This window comes from Muntiacus reevesi, chromosome 7, assembly GCF_963930625.1.
Source record: "Muntiacus reevesi chromosome 7, mMunRee1.1, whole genome shotgun sequence".
In the NCBI taxonomy this organism is placed as follows: domain Eukaryota; kingdom Metazoa; phylum Chordata; class Mammalia; order Artiodactyla; family Cervidae; genus Muntiacus; species Muntiacus reevesi.
The window spans coordinates 13,057,983-13,076,562 of record NC_089255.1 but is presented as its reverse complement, the minus strand read 5'-3'; the positions used below and the strand labels follow the sequence as shown (position 1 = coordinate 13,076,562).

The 18,580-nt window shown below is 47.2% G+C and overlaps 1 protein-coding gene across 1 annotated transcript in view; it reads left to right on the top strand.

Moving 5' to 3' along the window:
* The first annotated feature begins 11,580 nt into the window (after positions 1-11,580).
* The window catches only part of MEGF11 (multiple EGF like domains 11), a 380,180-nt gene continuing 373,180 nt past the window's right edge, over positions 11,581-18,580 (top strand). The window contains exon 1 of the mRNA XM_065941975.1: positions 11,581-11,683. The gene's annotated coding sequence lies outside the window, so the exon portion shown is untranslated. The remainder of the gene's footprint in view (positions 11,684-18,580) is intronic.

The window sequence follows — 18,580 nt, the reverse complement described above, 5'->3', positions numbered from 1 at the left end:
TTTCGGGTCTCTACATCGAATACATTTTGATTCAATTTGGATGTTCTGGATTAGTGGAAGGGAATGAGGTTTAAAAGAGGTCAGTTCCATTACTCAGCGTTATTAATGATGTTGTCGGCCGTTAAAATCTCAGAAAAACTAGGAAACTAATAAATTTTACATATTGAGAAATCACAGATGGATCAGGCAAATGGATAAATTCTTAAAAGTATTTAATATCTGTTAAGAGGACAGAATGATAAATTCAATATTGAAAAGCAATATCAGATTCACAATTACAGGCCATTTATCATAACCAACTTGCATGGACAGCATCTTACTGTGGGGAGCATGGTGTGATTCATAAGCAGAGACCCGGAACAAGTCCATATGAAACGAGAAATAAATCTGCTTTCCATATTGGAAACTTATTTCCACTTCCTATCTTTATTGCCAACAATAATGTTAGCTTTCAAGAACAAATTGTTACACATTAAATCCATGCATAATGAGCCCAATTGAGTCAGAAACTTCCCTAAAAAGAGCTTTAAATTATTCCAAATTGGGTTATTAGCTTTAATTCTAATTCCTCTGAGAGGGCCCACCAATCTTATAGTAAGTTTCATCGTTTAAACAGTTTATTTCCCAGGGTTGGGCCCCATTCTGGATTGTTTTTCCCTCCTTCCCCCCAACCCTCCCCTGAAGAATTAACACAGTCAAAAGAGCAAAACATGATAACATTTAACAGAAGTTTTCAACAAGCTGTAAGAACATCACAATTTATATTCTGATTTTAAGATGAATGATTCTACTTTCTTTGAATCTTTTTTGTTGTTGTTATTTGTTTGGTGGCTGTGGGTGGTGGCTGCTGCACGCAGGCCTTCCCGACTTGCAGGCAGTCGGGTCTCCTTCAGTTTCGGCGCGCAGGGTTCTCACTGCGATGGCTTCCCTTGTTGCTGACCATGGGCTGTGGTGCACCGGCTTAGCTGCCCGTTGGCATGTGGGATCTTCCCGGACCAGGGATTGAACCTGTGTTCCCTGCATTGGCAGGTGGATCCTTAACCACTGGACCACTGGGGAGGTCCTCTTTGAATCTGGGAGTGACTGGAATGATTTGAATTCAAACCCTTGCATGTCGCAGCCAAGATATCAACTCAATCAATGTTTTGACATCTACATGTCCTGGCATCAAGTGGTGGGGAGGGGACTTGGCTATGAATGCTCTCATTTTACCTGTTGCTCAGGCTGACCCAGCTGACGTGACTCCAGTCAAGATACAGGATGGTTTTTTTTTCATTTAATTTTTTCTTGATTTCAAGGATGAGGTGCTCAAATGTATTAATAGAAAATCTGGAATGTGTAGGGGAAAAAAGTTCTTAACTTCCTTATAGATGCCACTGCTTAATTACATTTTGGGGGCTGTGCTGGGTCTTCGTTGCTCGGGCGTTCTCTAGTTGTGGCGATCGGGGGATACTCTTTGCTGCAGTGCACACACTTCTCACTGTGGAGGCTGCTCTTGTGGCAGAGCAGAGGCCCCAGAGCACTCAGGCTTCAGTAGTTCTTAGTTGCTGCTCCTCATCTGGATTCCTCCCAGACCGGGGATCAAACACGTGTCCCCTGCATTGGTAGGTGTACTCATATCCACTGTACCGCCAGGGAAGTCTTTGATGACATTTGACATGTGTTTTCCATTGTGTTTGTGTGTCTGTATTTTTTTTTTTCTGTGCATTTTTTCTTTACACAGTTCAGATTATATACACACAATTTTCTATCCTATGCCATCTGGTTATATAAGACTCCATTTTATTAAAAAACCCTTTCCCTAATGCTGGTCACTTAGTTTGCTTCCAACTTTTCTCTATTATAAATAACATTGCAATAATCATCTTTGTGCATACATATGTGGCTGAATTTCTGATTTCTTTAAGATTTGTTCCCAGAAATCTCATTGCTGGATTAAGGAGTGTGAACATTTTATGGTTTTTGATATATACTAAGGCTAAAAAGAGGATTTTTATATAAACTCCTCATTCCTGAACTTTTTAATTGTTTGTACAAGTTGAAGCCACAACTTATAGGTTAAAATCATGGAGTTTGAAGTCAGATCCATTTGCATTGAAGTTCCAGGTCTGTTATGGATTAACTGGACATCTTAACTACTCAGAGTCTTTATTGCCACACCTAGAAAATGGGCATCATGATACCTAAATCTCGGGGTTGTTGTGAAGAGAAAATGTGACAATGGTTTTCACCTGCTTAGCATAGCACATCTTGACACACAGTAAATTTTCCATAAAAGGCAGATGGTATTGGGCTTTACTTATTTTTTTGTGACAGAATATTATATCCATTTTTTAAACAAAATGGTATAATAATTTAAAAATTGATGTATAGTTGATTTACAACATTGTGTTAATTTTAGGTGTACAGCAAAATGATTCAGTTTTAGGGACTTCCCCGGTGGTTAAGAATCTGCCTTCTAATATACAGGGGATGTGGGTTTGATTCTCTGGTTGGGGAACTAAGATCCCACATGCTGTGGGGCAACAAAGCCCGTGTGCCCCAGCTGGAGAGCCAGGGCCCCGGGGCTAGAGAAGCAGCCCGTGTGCCGCAGTGAAGGGTCCACATGCTCCAACTAAGACCCGACACAGCCACATTCATAAATAAATATTTCTAGAAGTGATTCAGCTATACATACATGTGTATATGTAATATATGCATTTATAACATGTATAATATATACATAAAGGCGTCATATAATTTTAAAACATTTAAGCTTTAATAATAGTCATCTCCATTATCTCCAGAATAAACTTCTAACTTGTTATTGTTCAGCATCAGAGCCCAGCTCATCTCCCCCACCTTTTCCTCTCCTTTCCTCTGCAGTTACATTTGCTCCAGCTGCCTGTGGCACGCATCCTTCATGGCCACACCACATGTCTCCGGTAGCCGTGCTCTCGTCACTTCTCTCTCTAGCCTGTCCTTTCCATTTTCTTTGCTGTTTGTCAAACTCTGCTGGTGGACTTCAGCTTGGCTTAGGCATCACCGCTTCCATCATGCCTTCCCAGGACCTCTCCAGACGAGAAGCAGATGTTTGTCTTCTGTCTTCCTGAAGCACCATCTGTGTACCCGGAGTGCAGAACCTCTCCATCTCACATGTTATAGGAGGTAAGGTATTTTTCAATATTTCCCACTGCACTGAGAGCTCTCTAAAGGTCAAGATCATGTCTTATTAATCTTGGTTTTCTTTAATGCCTTCTACAGTGCCTGACACAATAGAAGGACTCAATAAAAGTTTGTTAAATGTAACATAGGTAGTGGGTTTGATCAAAGAAAGCCATGAATGCATTTAAAGGCAAATTGAATTTCAACTGAATTGAAAGTTGATTGGACTTTAATTTTTTCTTTACCGTGGGATTTTAAGTACAAATGCATTTTGCACAATTGTGAAGTGTTTTCTAAGCCTTGAAATACTTAATGCTATTTGCAAAGCATTTCTATGCAAATTGTGGAGATTTTAAAATGTGCAAGGAATTTCAGAGGACCCCACATAAACATTTATCAAAATATCTCATGAGAGAATACAGAATGTGTTCATTATGGGGATAGGAACCCTGAAGCCCAGGGAGGAGAGACCATGGAGTTATTAGGACCTGGATTTCCTGCCTTAACTTAAATAATATGGTTAAAGCTGAAGTGTAACACAGGCTTCATATTGACTCTATACATCCCTTAACTAGCCTGGTGAAATATCTGGGTCGTGTCTAATTGATAAACACTATCATCATCATTATTTTTGTTTGTTTGACTCAGTGCTGGCTCTCCAATGCCAGATAGTGCTTGGCACATCATAGGCCCTCAATCAATATTTGCCAAGTGACCAAATGAATCAGCAATCACATTTGGTATGACCCAGTCTGCATTCACTTGAAGTTGTTTAGTTCAACCTGACAAATCTTTATAGAGTGCTTTCTACGTTCTGGACACTTTGCCAAGGAGCTGAGGGTATGAAGATGAATAGCATATGGCTCCTGTCTTCACGATCTCAAAGTCTAGCGTAGAAAAGCAGACACACATGGATAAGTGCAGTGAGCTGAGGTTGGTGACAAGAAAGGCCTATATCCATGGTGCCAGGTAACCCAGAGGAAGGGGGTTCTATCCAGCTCAGCTGCTTCAAGGGAAACTTCCGAGGGGAGGCCATACCTGAGTTGCCTTGCTGGATGAGCAAGGGTTAGGCTACAGAAAGATGGAAGGACATTCCAGAGGAGACATCACTAACAGAGATAAAGGTATGACATCTTGTTCATGAATTCATCTCATCCCATTCATGTTGACGGAATGAATGGCCTACTGTGTTTCAGATATCGTTCTAGGTGCTGGATATATGGTAGCAGACAAAACAAAGTCCCTTTCCTGGCGGACCTTGTGTTCTACTGGACTCAGAGCCCACAGGCCTCTCGGTGTTGCTGGAGGACCCAATGGAAATCAAGGAGTGATGGGAGAGGAAACTGAAGCGGAGACGGCAGTTTGTTTTCTGTGGAAGAATTGAATCGATACCTTACCTACTTCCACAAAGAATTTGAGGCACTTATAAAAAGCTAAGGATTTGCCAAATCCCACTATCACTGGGCAGGAATCCCAAACCCCTCCCTGAGGAGGAGATTCTTCTATTTCCTCCAAAGTCTCTTGATTGCTGCACAAAGACTGTCAATAGTGTTGGAGAAAAGAGGCTGCTCATGGACGCTGCACTCCTAGAAACCCCCTTGGGGTTGATTCAGTAATTGGATTGTGACCCAAGGCGGTGAGTGGAGAACCTGGTACATAGTGAGGACTTCATAGATGTGTGTTGAATGAAAATAAGAGGGTGAGGACTTTATCTGTAAAGTAAAGGAGTGGTTAATTCCTTTGAGCTCTGGCTTCAGCCTAAGACTGAATGGCATTATGAACTTCCTGGAAAGTCAGATGGTTCCTATACCAACACTCTGCTCAACTCAAGCCGAAGGATAAAAAAACGTCACAAGTAAAACCTATGTGCCTTTGTTTCTAAGTTCAACCGTCTATCCACCCATCCATTCATCCTTCCAACATGGCAAGGCACTGTGCGTGACACTGGGGATACTGAAATGACTTCATCGAATTCACCATCCAATCCACCACTGTCAGACAACAGTGAGAAAAGTGCCAACTGAAGTAGGTGAACCGGGAGGGTGCGGGGGCCAAGGAAGGCCTTGCCAATGAGCAGACTTTTGAAGAATGAGACTGGAATTTGCCAAGCTTGAGAGAGGCTGGGAAAGGCGTTCAGGTGCTGAGCATAGACAAGTTAAAATTAGGGGGCCCAGGACACTGCGTTGAATTCAGGGCATGTAGGTAAACTGGTATGGGTGTCCGGTAAGATGGAAGGGTTGGTAGATTATTGAAGATGGGAAGAAGGGGACGTGTTTAGAGATACAGTTTTTTTTTTTTATCATCTATTGCAAAGAAAATTAAAATATACTGTAGCATCGAAGGAATACGACAATATTGACTTGAGTCAGAGGTTTACTCTCTATCAAATGGTTTTATTGTTGCTACTATTCTTTTGGCAGCATTTGTTTACATCGGCTTTGGACCCCAAATCAAAGCAGATCAGAAAGTGACAAGGGTGTGTGGGTGAGATGAGTTATTAAGGAGTTTGTATCCTGCTGGCTGCAGACTGCTGTGGTACAGGGGCTATTTCCTTTGATTTAACTTTGGCCCCTAATAAACCACACTTTATAATGACTTTTTATCTAGAGAGCATCAATAATATAATGGTAACTTACGTAACATCTGTGGGCTTCCCAGGTAGCGCTAGTAGTAAAGAACATGCCTGCCAATGCAGGAGGCATAAGAGACAAGGGTTCAATCCTTGGGTCAGGAAAATCCCCTGGAGAAGGAAATGGCAACCCATTCCAGTATTCTTGCCTGGGAAATCCCCCTGGTCGGAGGAGCCTGGAAAGCTACAGCCCATAGGGTTACAAAGAGTCAGACACAACTGAAGCTATTCAGCACACGCACAGGAATGTAAAATCTGCACATATGGATATGCTAAATTCATTCATTGATTTTCAGAATCTCAAATCCTCCAAGGATTTTCCTGAATCTCCATGATACCTCAGAAAACTCATTTTGCATCCAATTCTCTTAGTTCAGTAAAAAACGATTCAGAAATTCACCTTGCTAGTCTCCAGTGTACAAAATAGAGCTCTTTGTCTTGGACAAATTGGTCTTGGGCAAAGTATGCCACATAAATTGCTTCCAGATCATCTTGAGCCTGTGGGATGACTAAGGGCTTAAGACAAGATGCATTTCACAGCATCATTTTGGACTCTTTTCCTAGTAAACATGGAGGAAAGAGAACAAGAGATCCAATCTGAGTTTGCCTGGATGCAAGGAAATCTGACATCTGAACGCCACATTTCTTGGGACTGTATAATACTCTATAATAGTGGAGCATCAATACAAGTAATAGTGTAATAGTTTCATGATGATAACCTATAATTTAAAGAAACCCATGAAGTGTAGAATTCTGCGATCTCCAGCCCTAGTCTCTGAGAGTGAGTGAGTCACAAACTCAATTCTCAATTCAAAGCAATTGGCACTTCTGACGTTTATGTGTAAATAGATCTCAACCAATCTCATTAAATATTCAATCCATATTCAAAGTTATTAAATATTGAGCATGATTTAATAAATACAACCAAGTTAATCAATTCTTCGATTGGTGGTTGTGGGTTCATAAAAAGCTTGTGAAAAGAGTCATTTCATTAGAATTTTTCCTGAGTCTCCACCTCCCTCCCCTGTTTTTTTTTTTAAGATGTATTTATTTATTATGGCTGCTTTGTTACAGTGCATGGGCTTCTCACTGCAATGACTTTGCACAGGCTCTAGGGCACACGGGCTCAGTAGTTGCGGATTGTGGGCTGTAGAGTTTAGGCTCAGTGGTTGTGGCACATGGGCTTAGTTGGTCCAGGTGATGTGGGATCTTCTCAGACTAGGAATCAAACCTGTATCCCCTGCGTTGGCAGGCAGATTCTTCACCACTGGACCACGAAGGAAGTCCTCTCCCCTGTTTTTAAGTGAGTGCAGGAATTGTACCATCTGCCCATATGGGCATTTTGTGTTGTGTTGGTATGCAGGTAGGTGTGTTGAGTTGTTAGCTCTTAGAAGTTGTGTCCCGGGCAGGATCACTGTGTGCAGGTCTTTTTGAGGATGTGCTGGGCGGACTGTTATTGCGTGTCATGTGAGAAGCTATACCCCTGGTGAGTTGCCTTACATCCTGCCTGCTCCACAGTTTCCTCTTTGTACCTTGTCAATGGCTAGGATGCAGGGGCCCCACGGTCCCCTCTAATTCTTTGGGAGTATCCAAAGGTAGATTTTTCTCAGGGTTCTGCAAAGGTAGAATTGGCCCTTTGCTTGCCTCACTCCAGCCCCAGCCCTGCAGTGAGAGACACTGTAGCATGGAGGATAGCGCTCTGAAAAAGCTAGAGTTCAAATTTGGGTTTTGTCACTTTCTAGCTATGTGAACTTGGGCAAGTTACCTCTTGTAAGGCCTTTATCGCATGCTTAGTTGCCCAGTCGTGTCTGATTCTTTGTGACCCATGGACTGTAGCCTGCCAGCCTCCTCTGTCCATGGGATTTACCAGGCAAGAATGCTGGCGTAGGTTGCCATTTCCTTCTCCAGGGGATCCTTCTGAGCCAGGGATTGAACCTGCGTCTCCTGCATTGCAGTGAATTCTTTACCCTCTGAGCTACCAGGGAAGTCCCAGTCTTTAGTTTTTACTTATTCTTTTTACAAGGCAAGGCCTGATGTGAGGCTTTGTTATAGACATGTAATAGACATGAAAATACCTTAGAGTCTAGTGGGAAGATAGACATTTTTTTTCAAGTGCTTGAATATGGCAGATGTCACTTGAGGGCTTAAAAGATCTTAGAAGTTCCAAAAATTTTTCCACCATTCACAGATTCCAGCCATCTCTGGCGTGTGTTGGATGTTCTTCCTGGGACTTTGAACTGGAACTCTTCAGGGAGGGGGAGTGGGGGAAAAGGGATCCCTCAACAAGGAAAGGAGAGAGAAGGAAGGAAAATGAAGGGATTTTCCCGCAAGCTTGTGCAAAGGGAAGGTGTGGACCATTATGGTCTGAGCGTGGACATTCTGCCCAGCATCCTACCCTTCTACCTACTTCTGAGGAGGAGGAGGACCTGTCTTGGTCACCAGAATTTTAACCACATTACCTCCCACCACTGTCCAGGCTGAAGGGTATAGAGGTGGAAATGGAACTGGGCTTCAGATGCCACCTCCCTGGGGAAGAGATACTCTAGAACCCTGTAGAAAGAAGGCTTAGAGAGGCTGGGGGAAGGAGGTGGAGGGTGGGAGCAAGGACTATGAAGTTAATTCTGCTTGAGCTCCATTTACCTTCTGTGTGACTCTCAGCCAAGGAATTCTTCTCTCTGAACCTTGGTTTCCTCCTCTGTGAGATGGGGGTGATAGCAGTACTTACCTCATTATCATTCCCATTTTGCAGATGAGAACACTGAGGCAAAGAGAGATTAAGTAACCAGCTCAAGATTACATAGCTGACAAGTGAAGGGGCTAGGCTTTGAACTCAAGCAGCTGCTTCCAGCATTCCTGCTTTCAGATATCTCAGTCAACTCTTCTGTTATGTCATCTTGCCCAGTTAGAGTGGAAGCTTTTAGAGAGCAAGGCTTATAGCTTCGAATAGTGGACTTTTGTCTTCCATTATGCGTTCAGATGAATAGACTGGTCATGGATGTTGTCATAACTTCCCAAATAAACTTGTTGCAGTTGGATTGAAACTTATACAATAGGAGGTGCACAGCAGTCCTTCCCATAAGCAGGCTCTCAGGGATTGACAAATGAATGATGCGATGGCGGGCTCAGCACGACCTGGAGCCGACCCTCAGAGATGTTTGCTAAAAGTGTTCCTGGCTCTGTTGGGACATGTGTCCTTGGAAGCCTGCCAGCTGGGTGGAGAAGGTGCAGCTTTATAGATCCGTGTGGGTTTTTAGAGTGTGGCAGAAAATCAGGCAATCCTCTGCCCAGTGTGGAGGGCCCAGCAACCCTCAGGCAGGCAGTTCACACCAGGCAGTGTGGGAGTGTGTGTGAGAGAGACAGGGAAGTGGGTTGCTTCCCGTGCATTTGCTTGTTGAGTGGGGTGTGGGAAGAACTGCCCGTCTCCCCAAACTTGTTAGAACTGAAGTTTGAGAAGGTAGGAGTTGCAACTCATAATCCAAAAGGGAATATGAGATGAAGAAAAGATATTTGAAAACCTACCTTGTGTAATATTAGTTGCTAGTAGTGCTAGCAATTACTGTGTACTGATAAATGTAGCATTTGGTTTATTCCTCACAGGGCTCACAGGATTATCATCGTTCCCATTTTACTGATAGGGAAACTGAGGTTGGAGAGGATAAGTGACTGTCTGTCCAATGCCACGGTTAGTAAGTGGTGGAGCAGGAATAGAAACCCAGAAAGTTAGAACCCATTCTTTTAACCTTTGGCATTTCGGATACCCACAAGCTGCAGTCCCTCAGAGCTGGAGAAAGCCTTAGAGAACATCTGTTTCAGCCTCTTCAGAATCAGGTGGAGAAATGGAAGGCCAGAGAGGGGTGGTGATGGACCCAGGTGACACAGCTGGTTGGTGACAGCCCTCGGATTTGACTGCATGGCCCAGACACTGGGTGCATCCTTGAATTTTGTGCCCTAGGTATGCCTCACTGGCTTCAACATAGTCCCAGCCCCGACCAGACGCTTCTTCTGGTTGTGTGATGTGAACAACAGAGGCCCAGGCAGGGGTTTCTTTATTTGACTTGATGTCCCACGGCAGGGAACTCAAGTTGGTATTTGTGTGGGGTTTTGCCTGGATGGTACCACGAAAGGGACAGTACTGAAGGGGGACAAGTCTGGCCCCATTAGTCAGGGATGAAATGAGGAGAAATGTGATCCTGTCTTGACAGAGCTGAGCTGCAGAAGAGGTTCCATGGGAACCGAGACACTGCCTCTCCTCTCCGGACCCCACTAGGCTGAAATGGGGTAGTGCCTGGAAAAACTTATAGGGGTGGGACTTGCCCCAACAGACCTGGAATTAAGTCCATTGTCAATTGTTGACCTGAGAGGGCTAGGTGCTCAGACACATGTATAGACATGCATTTCCTAAAGCCTCAGACAATATGTCTGCTTTACGCATACACACACACATACACACACACAATTATTCTCCTGGGGCTTCCTGGTGGTCCAGTGGTTAAGACTCTGTGCTTCCACTTCAGGGGGTGTGGGTTTGTTCTCTGGTCAGGGAAGTTCCACATGCTGCAAAATAGATAATAAAGCAATCTCCTGAGGGGTATACAGCACCTTTTTCCAAACTGGGCCTTCCTGGTAGTTCAAGGAGAAAAAGAGACAAACCACACCAGCAAAACACCTTTCTGCTACTCTCCCCCTGATAAGCAGGAGTGGTTGGTTAAGTTCCCCATTGCCTGGAGACGGGGTGGGTGGGAAGAAGGGGTTTGTTACCTTTGTCACTTCCAAACCAGGACCTCCCCTTCCGCCTGGCTTAGACCCCCTAAGAATGCTGCGGGGCAGTGAAGTGGCCAAAGGCGCTCTTGGAGGGAGAAGGCTCTGTCCTGGGGGCCCCGGGAACCTGGACCAGGCAGAGAGGCTGGGAGGAGTGGGAGGCCTCCGGCGGCCCGTCCCCTGCGCCCGCTTTCTGGGGGTCAGTGAAGGAGCCCTTCCCTGACCACGAGGAGCAGTGATGGTCTAGGCCTTGCCTCTGGAGCAGACCTCAGCAAGGTGGGTCTCTGCCGTCGTCTCTAGGTCTCAGTTTGCGGCTCAGCGTGGCTGGCTGAGTGCTGACTGTCTCGAGTTCTTTGCCTTCTAGCCTCCCCCCGGCCCAGCTGTTTCTCAAGCCCTGGTCTCTGGCCCCGGCTGGGCCCTCTCTCCCCTTCCTCAGCCAGTTAACAGCACGACCCCCGGGGGCTTCCCTCCTCCGGGGGGTGGGGTTCCCCGACCTGAGCTGAAGGGCTCAGGCGCCTGGCAGGCCACTCCGAGTAGGGATGGGAGAGGAGGGTAAAGACGGGAAAAGGTTAAAAGGAGGAGAAAAATAGTAAAAAGAGGTAGAAAGGGGTTAGAGAGAGAGAGAGAGAAGAGGAAACGGGGAGAAAAGAGGGAAAGAACGGAAAGCTGGGTGTGGGGGGGTTGTTGGCGGGAGGTGAGAAGGGAGGTCAGGAAAGGTTGAATCAGAGAAAAGGGAAACCGAAGGAAAGCTAGAGAGAGACGCAAGGAGGACGAAGAGCAAGCGAGAGAGATCGAGAGAGCAGGGTCGGAGAGGAACCGAGAGGGAGAAGGAAAAAAAAAAGAGGCAGGAGGTGGGGGCGGGGGGTAGAGATCGGAGGGAGGGAGCCGCGAGCAGGGAGGAGGGAGGCTGGGAGGGAAGGAGGGAGGAGGGACCGAGGGACGGAGCGGGTGGGGGCTGGCTCGGTGGCGGCAGCAGCAGCCGCGGCTCCAGCCGCCCGCCGGTTCGCTCTCTCGCTCGCCGTTCCCTCCGCTCGCCGGCCAGCTCTGGACTGCCAGCAGCTCCGGCTCCTGGCCCGGCGCTCCGGCGCGGCTCGGGCTCCGGAGGACAGGACCGCAACTGGCCGGCTGAGCCCCGGGCGGGCCGCGAAGCAGGTAGGTGGCTGGGCGGGGACGGCGAGGACACGGAGCCGTGGAGCGCTGGGGGCACACGGGGCCGGGGGCTGGGGGGTTCTGACCCCGGAGAGGGGGCTTTGCATCCCCTCGACTAACTTTCCACCGGCTCCGTGGATTCCCGGTGCTCAGCCGGGTCCGGGCTGCGGAAGCCGAGTTCGGTGCGGGAGGAGGTGAGTGTGGATAGAATGCCAGGGGTCCGGGCAGGACGCGGGGCGCCCCGGCGCGGGCTCTCTCTCCGCAGTCGGGACGCAGCACCGGCGGCGGGGGAAGACCCGAGCGCAGCGGCGCGACGCGGTTGTCCCGGGGAGGGCGCCTGCCCGCCTCTAAGTCTGGGGACTCCCACCTCCGAGCGGCCCCGGGCGCGCCGAGGTCCGCACGCAGAGCCTGCGGGGCGCGGCCAGATCCCCCGCCGTGGCTAGCCTTGAGCCTAGCTACGTGTAGCAGAGACCCGGCAGGTGCCATGCGCACTTTTGGAGGCGCGAAACCGAACGTCTATTTCCTTCTTTTCTCGTCCCGGAGTCCCGACTCTCTTCGGGGAACTCCTGGACGCCCGACCCGGGCAAGTCCGGGTCGACTCAGCGGAGGTCCCTACTGTCCGCGGCCGTGACCCCAGATCCCGAAGTTGAGAAAAGCGAATCACTGCCAGTGCGCGCCTGGAGCGCGGTGCCGAAGTTCCCAACTTCTCACCCAGCCTTGGGGGGTGGTGTTGGAGATGGGGGTGGTTGCTGGCTGTGGCCCCTTGGAGCAGCAGACGCAGACGCTTTTCCCCGGCACTTGGTTTATTTTCCTGATTTACTTGAAAAAATACGACGAAAAATATCCAAAATCGTTCCGCTTGGGACTCAACGTTCATGTGTGGGACGGAGCCGCCCCCTCGACCGGAACCTGGGAGCGCGGAGCCTTGCCTTGACCGTTCTTCGAGCCTGGCTCTTTCTTCCGACCTGGACTCCGGGGTTCCATCCTAGGGTAGCCGCTTCTCGGGATCCGTCCCCGCTAGCCCGCGCTGCGAGGCTGGTCTGACTCCCTCTCATGTGGTCGTGTTTTTTAGAAAAATATTTCGAACTGTCTCTGCTTCAGGATCTCCCGCTCCATCCTCCCGGGACTGCAAAGAACGAGGCCTCGGGCAGGTTGGAGGAGGCCTTTGGGTGATTTGGACTCCGGGCCATCTCAGCTCGCCCTGGCTAGGGTACTCGTGCCGGAACATCAGCGCCCCTTCTGCGCTCTGCCGGGAAAGCATGGGTTAATGCTCCGGCCAGGTGATTGCGAGCGCAGGCTTGCGGGGGGCGTCTTTCCGAGCTGCCCGGGGCGCGAGTCCTCTGGTTCCCGGAGTCCGGCAGGCTGGACTCAACCCAGTTGGGCTTCTGCGGAGCTAGCGGGACCCCGGCTTCGCAGCCCTCTTTGTTGGAGTGCTGTTGGAGAGGTTTTTTGAAGGGTTTAGAGCCTGTTTCGTGGGACTGAGAGCTGGGGCTTTTTGGAGAGGGTCCCTCGGCCCTTGTCCCCTGCCAGCTGGGCGGGGTCCCCGAGGGCGTCGAATCCACCGTCACCCCATCCTCAGCTCCTTTGGCGGGTTTCCCCTAGTGCGCATCCCGCTCTCTGCGTTGCTCACACGTTCTTTAAGCCGCTAGAGATTCAAGATCCAAGACTGCAGTCTCCACCTCTTCCTCCCAATTCACAGATCTGCAAACGAAGGCCCAGAGAAGTTGAAAGGATTCGCTTATAGCTAGTTAAGGATGTAAGGGAACGGTAAACCAGGTCTCTAGACTTCTCATTCAGGGATCCCCCCTCCCCCCAGCACTCTGTGCTGTCCTTACCACTTTCTCAGCGCCCGGCGAGTGTTCCCAGCCAGGCCACTGTAAGCCCTCTGAAGGCTGCAGGACTCGGTGTGCCTGAGGTTAGAGGCAGAGGGCTGGTCTCTTGTTAGGTGCTGGGCTCCGATCACCCCCCAGGACAAATCACTTAGGTACAGTTGGTCCAGTATCTATCCTGTGCCTGCACTGAAGTCTGGGGGTAAAGGGAGCTCTTAAGACTCTGCCCAGTCCCATAATGTGCAGTCTACAGAGAAAGAACAGTCACTATTTCGTGGCCAAGTGGGGGGGGGGGGGGCGGGGAGTACTGGCTTCCCAGGTGAAATCACTGTTTGGAGGGGGAGGGGCCAGGGTGGTCCCTGGGGAAAGGAGGGTTTGGAATTGAGCCTTGGGTAGATTTCTAATTGAGGGAGTAGGATCACCTGGCTTGGGCGCGAGGCTGGAGTCCTGAGAGGGTAGAAAAGCTCTTATTAAGTGTCTGGTCAAAAGACAGCAGAGTCAGGACCAGTGAGAACTGGCCTTTGAGTGAGAAACAGGAGGGCAGTTAGAAGACCCACTGCTTAGAAATCATGCCCAGAACCTGTGGTCAATGCCTTATCATCCTTCAGCTCCCGCCTCTCCTGCACAAGAATTCTAATATGCAAAAACAAAAGACGTCCCCCCGCCCCACACACACCTCAGAAAGAACCCTGGCCCAGAAGTCTTCTAGTTCCAGATTCAAGGTGAGCAATTGGCTGAGTGCCCTATGAGCCAAGGGTTCTGGCTTCAGCTGGGAAATATTCAGGCTCTTGCTTTTCCTTTTCCCTTTTCTCCTTGTTCCCTGGGGTTTGAAATAATTTCTTTGCCCCTTTCCAAACATAACTTTTAGGTACTTGAAGGTTTGGGGCTTATGATTGGACTTACCATGGACAGAGCATTTACCGTGCTAGGAAAACTTAGTCAATAAACAGTTCTTGAGCTCTTGCTTTGTGCCAGGCACTGGGCAGACAGCCATGAACCAGTCAGGCAGAGTCCCATACCTCACGAGGCTGGCATTCTAGGTGTCATCCTCAGGCTTAAAGTCTAGATGTAGAGTGGAGGCGAACATAAGCGCTGTCTGAAGAACTGCTGAAATGGGGCACCAGAACAGAACAATCCCGAGCCTCCTCTCTAGTGGTTCAAGGCTCTGAGTTTTTGTAAAAAGGCTTGAGGCTACTGGCTATGGGATTTCAAAATTCTGTGGGCTACCATGACTCTGGCTCCTGGTTGCCAAGGGTAACCCAGAGGCAGCTGCAGTGATGACCTTAGATGTGGCATTGGAGGACTTGCGCTGCGGAGCTTCTGCCAGTCAGAGTATGGTGGGAGGGAGCTGTTGAGTACTGGCAACTCTGATCTTGCTAGGTATCCATAGAGACTGGTGCCAGGTAACCACTTACTTCTTAAATTCCAGCACCCACAGCTTCTTGGTGAACGCTGTAGCCCCATTGTACAGATGGGTAAGTGGAGTCCTACTCTGCAGTTTGAGACAGTTATTCAGAAAGGAACCCAGGCTCTGAAAAGTCCAGGTATCCCTTATCCTTGATTCAGTTTACAATAATACTCTTTGCTTCCTGTTTTATAGACCAGTGCTTCTCAGACTTCAATGCAGCACGCTTGCTTGAACACAGATTGCTGTGTTCCACCCCCAGAATTTTTGATTCAGCAGGTCCAGAGTGGGCCCAGTAATTTGAATTTTTAACAAGTTCCCAGGTGATGCTGATGCTCTTGGCACCAGGACCACAATGAAAGAACTACTATGTGAGAACAAGGGAAAGTGAGTGATTTTCCTGAGATGATGCAGTGAGGGAGCCTGGAACAAAGACTGTGATTTAGCTCTAAGAACTCCAAGAATTTGCCTAGGGTTGATGCCCTCCGCCTTACCCACCAGGAGGCCTTAGAATTAAAAGAATATTTAATCTTCATCAGTACATATACAGAGAGAATATATTGCAATATAATTAGGGAATAAATAGGTGTCCTGTGTTGGGATGTAGACTCGATGCCCTGTGGCTCTGTGGGGGTTTATTTTAGCACTGTTATAATTGAGAAGATGTCATTCACTCCAAGAGCCCCTCATGAAACTTTCATGGCCCCAGTGGTCATTGTCCAAAGAGGCATGTCCTCTTCATTTAAAAGAAAGTCAGAGAGATTGCTTCTCCTGCTAATGGGACTATCTATGTTTCATTTGACAGCATCTATGTAATATGTTCATAGGGGACAGAGGAAAAAGTTGAATAGTTGAACAGACAAGCATTGGAGGAAGTCCACCTCACAGGTTTACAGATGTTTGTGGAACATTTCAAAATGTTTTGAAACTGTCTGTCTGTTTCACCTGTGTCTCTGATGTGAAGCTGTATCTCAGCAGGAGAGTTTGTTTCACCTTAGTGGCTTGGGTAAGTGTAACAACACATTTTATCCCCAATGTGTTAATTAGACCCAAAAGAAAAGAATTATAAAAGAATTGTTCTCCTAAATGCTGGCATTTTTCATCTGGATTCTATTTATTGATTATTTTACAGTTGAGAAGGAGCAAAAAAAAATCCATGTTTTTATAGCAAATAAAGCCGGCTGCAGTAATTATGCAGGCTCAACATGTCTGTTCTGGAGCAGGAAGTTGGAATTCAGCCTGACTCTCAAACATTTGGGTGAGATCTAATTGAGAAAGACATTTCAAAGAACAAATATTTAGGAACGCGGACTTTCTGTGATGGTCTCTGTGGGTGAAGTGTGAGTCCGTTGCTTTTGGCTTGATCCTTAGAGGTGGGGGGGAGGCGATGGGGAAGGACCTGGTAGAAATGTTGAGACCACAGTGCAAATGTGAAGCTGAAACTTAGAGATAATCAGTGAAGCTGAGTATAAGGAAGAAAGATAACTGATGAGCAAAGGGAGAATCAATTAATCAAATATAGATTGAATACTTATTGAAGGTCCAGTCTTGGGAAAGGCACAATGAGGGCAAGGAACAGGATTTTACTTGTTATGTATCTGCCATAATGCTTGGCTCAGGTACTGTAGTGACAAAAGCCCTTGATTGGTGTGGGTATCAGTCAGGGGTGCATGTAGCAAAAACCTGGATTCAACTGGCTGAAACAATTATGGCTTAGCATCTCCTACTACAACAGATGTGGGCTGTCTGCCCCAAGCTTAGTTCTTTCAGTGGTTCAACATATCATCAAAGATACAAATTCTTTTCATCATTTCTTGGTCTCAAGGTCACAAGTTGGCTGTAACAAATCCAGGTATTACACCGTTACGATGATGTGCAGAGGCAGAAAAGGCAGGAGGGGAACCTTGACCAGAAGGTTCAGTAGAATTTCCTGCAAGTCTCACTGGCTGAATTGCAAGGTCACATGTCCATGCATAAGCCAACCACAGGTATAATTGGTTTAAAATAATCTTGATTTGTTGAGTCTCAGAAATGAAAAAAATTAGAATGCTTTTGGAAAAAAGAAAGGAGCAACCAACAATACCTGCTATAGCATTTAAGACTTGGGTTTTAATTTTTTGTACTCCTTCTTAGCCCTGTGACTCTGAGCAAAGTATTTTACTTCTTTGGGTCTTATTCATCAGTGTAATGGGAATTTATTGGGAAACTAGATATGATTTAACTCAATAACTGCATTTGATTAGTATGTAAGAAGCATAAACTTATTTGAAGATTTGATCTCTGACATTGAAGAATTATAATCTAGTGCAGCAGACTTGTAAAGTCTAGACCATGTAGACTATCAAATAATCAGAGAACAGAACAAGAGAGCCAGAGAAGGCAATGGCACCCCACTCCAGTACTCTTGCCTGGAAAATCCCATGGATGGTGGAGCCTGGTAGGCTGCGGTCCATGGGGTCGCTAAGAGTTGGACACAACTGAGCGACTTCACTTTCACTTTTCACTTTCACACATTGGAGAAGGAAATGGCAACCCACTCCAGTGTCTTTGCCTGGAGAATCCCAGGGACAGGGGAGCCTGGTGGGCTGCCGTCTATGGGATCACATAGAGTCGGACACAACTAAAGTGACTTAGCAGCAGCAGCAGCAGCAGCAGAACAAGAGAGTAAATCAATAATTGTGACTTGCAGGCCAACCTTGGTATGAGGAATATGACATCAGTGGGAGCCACAGAAGTTAGAAACTACTTCTTAGAGGAGGTGGTTCATAGTGCATGCCGGAACTCTAGCATCTTAGTATGGATGGGTTATGAGCTTCTGCCCAACTCACTGTCTCTTGCTTTTCTTTTCTCAGTGGTGAAATGGAACCTTAAGCCAAGTTGGGTTCTTATCTCTTTTCTGTCTTTGACAGTCCAAATATAGTCTGCTGCTCTGGGAGGCAGTCGAAGTGACTTCCTTGCCAGTCTTCAGTTCCTGGTTTCCACTCCTTTGAACGGCCCATCAGTCTCCAAATCTCATACATTCTAGTTGCTGATTAGATACTATTATTATTAGGATATCTGGCTGCTATCATAAAGTCTATACGCCTAAAGTGGAATCTAATGTCTTCCCATCTCTCAAGCCATCTGCCCTTCTGGATTCTTCATTCTTGTTGTTGGCAGCACCGTCTTCCCAGATGCTTAGGCTCAAAACCTTAGCAACACTTCTGATGCCTGCCTCCCTCTATTTCAAATATTAAAGCACTGACTTTCTTTTCTCTTCATTATGTTTCTTGAATATAAGTCCTTCTTTCTGGCACGAGACGTTCCCTTTGTGCAGGTTCTTTCTATCTTATGCTGGGTGATGGCAGTAGCCTCCTGCTCTTATCTCCAAGCTGCAAGCTATAGTGCCTTGGGGTCGTGGGGACAAATGACCAGAGAATAAACCAACAATTGTGACTTGCAGGCCAACCATGCTAGGAGGAGCATTCTATGGTGTTCAGCAAACAGGATGGTCAGTAATTAGAGTACAGAGGTGGTGATGAGCCTAGAATACGTGCTACAGACACGTTATATTGCTTGAGTGCTATTTCGCAGCTTCTCATATCTCCCTCCTTCAGGTCATCCCCAAATGTCATTTTTGTCCACTCATTACCTTACATTTTTCCCCACAGTACTCACTGGATGAAG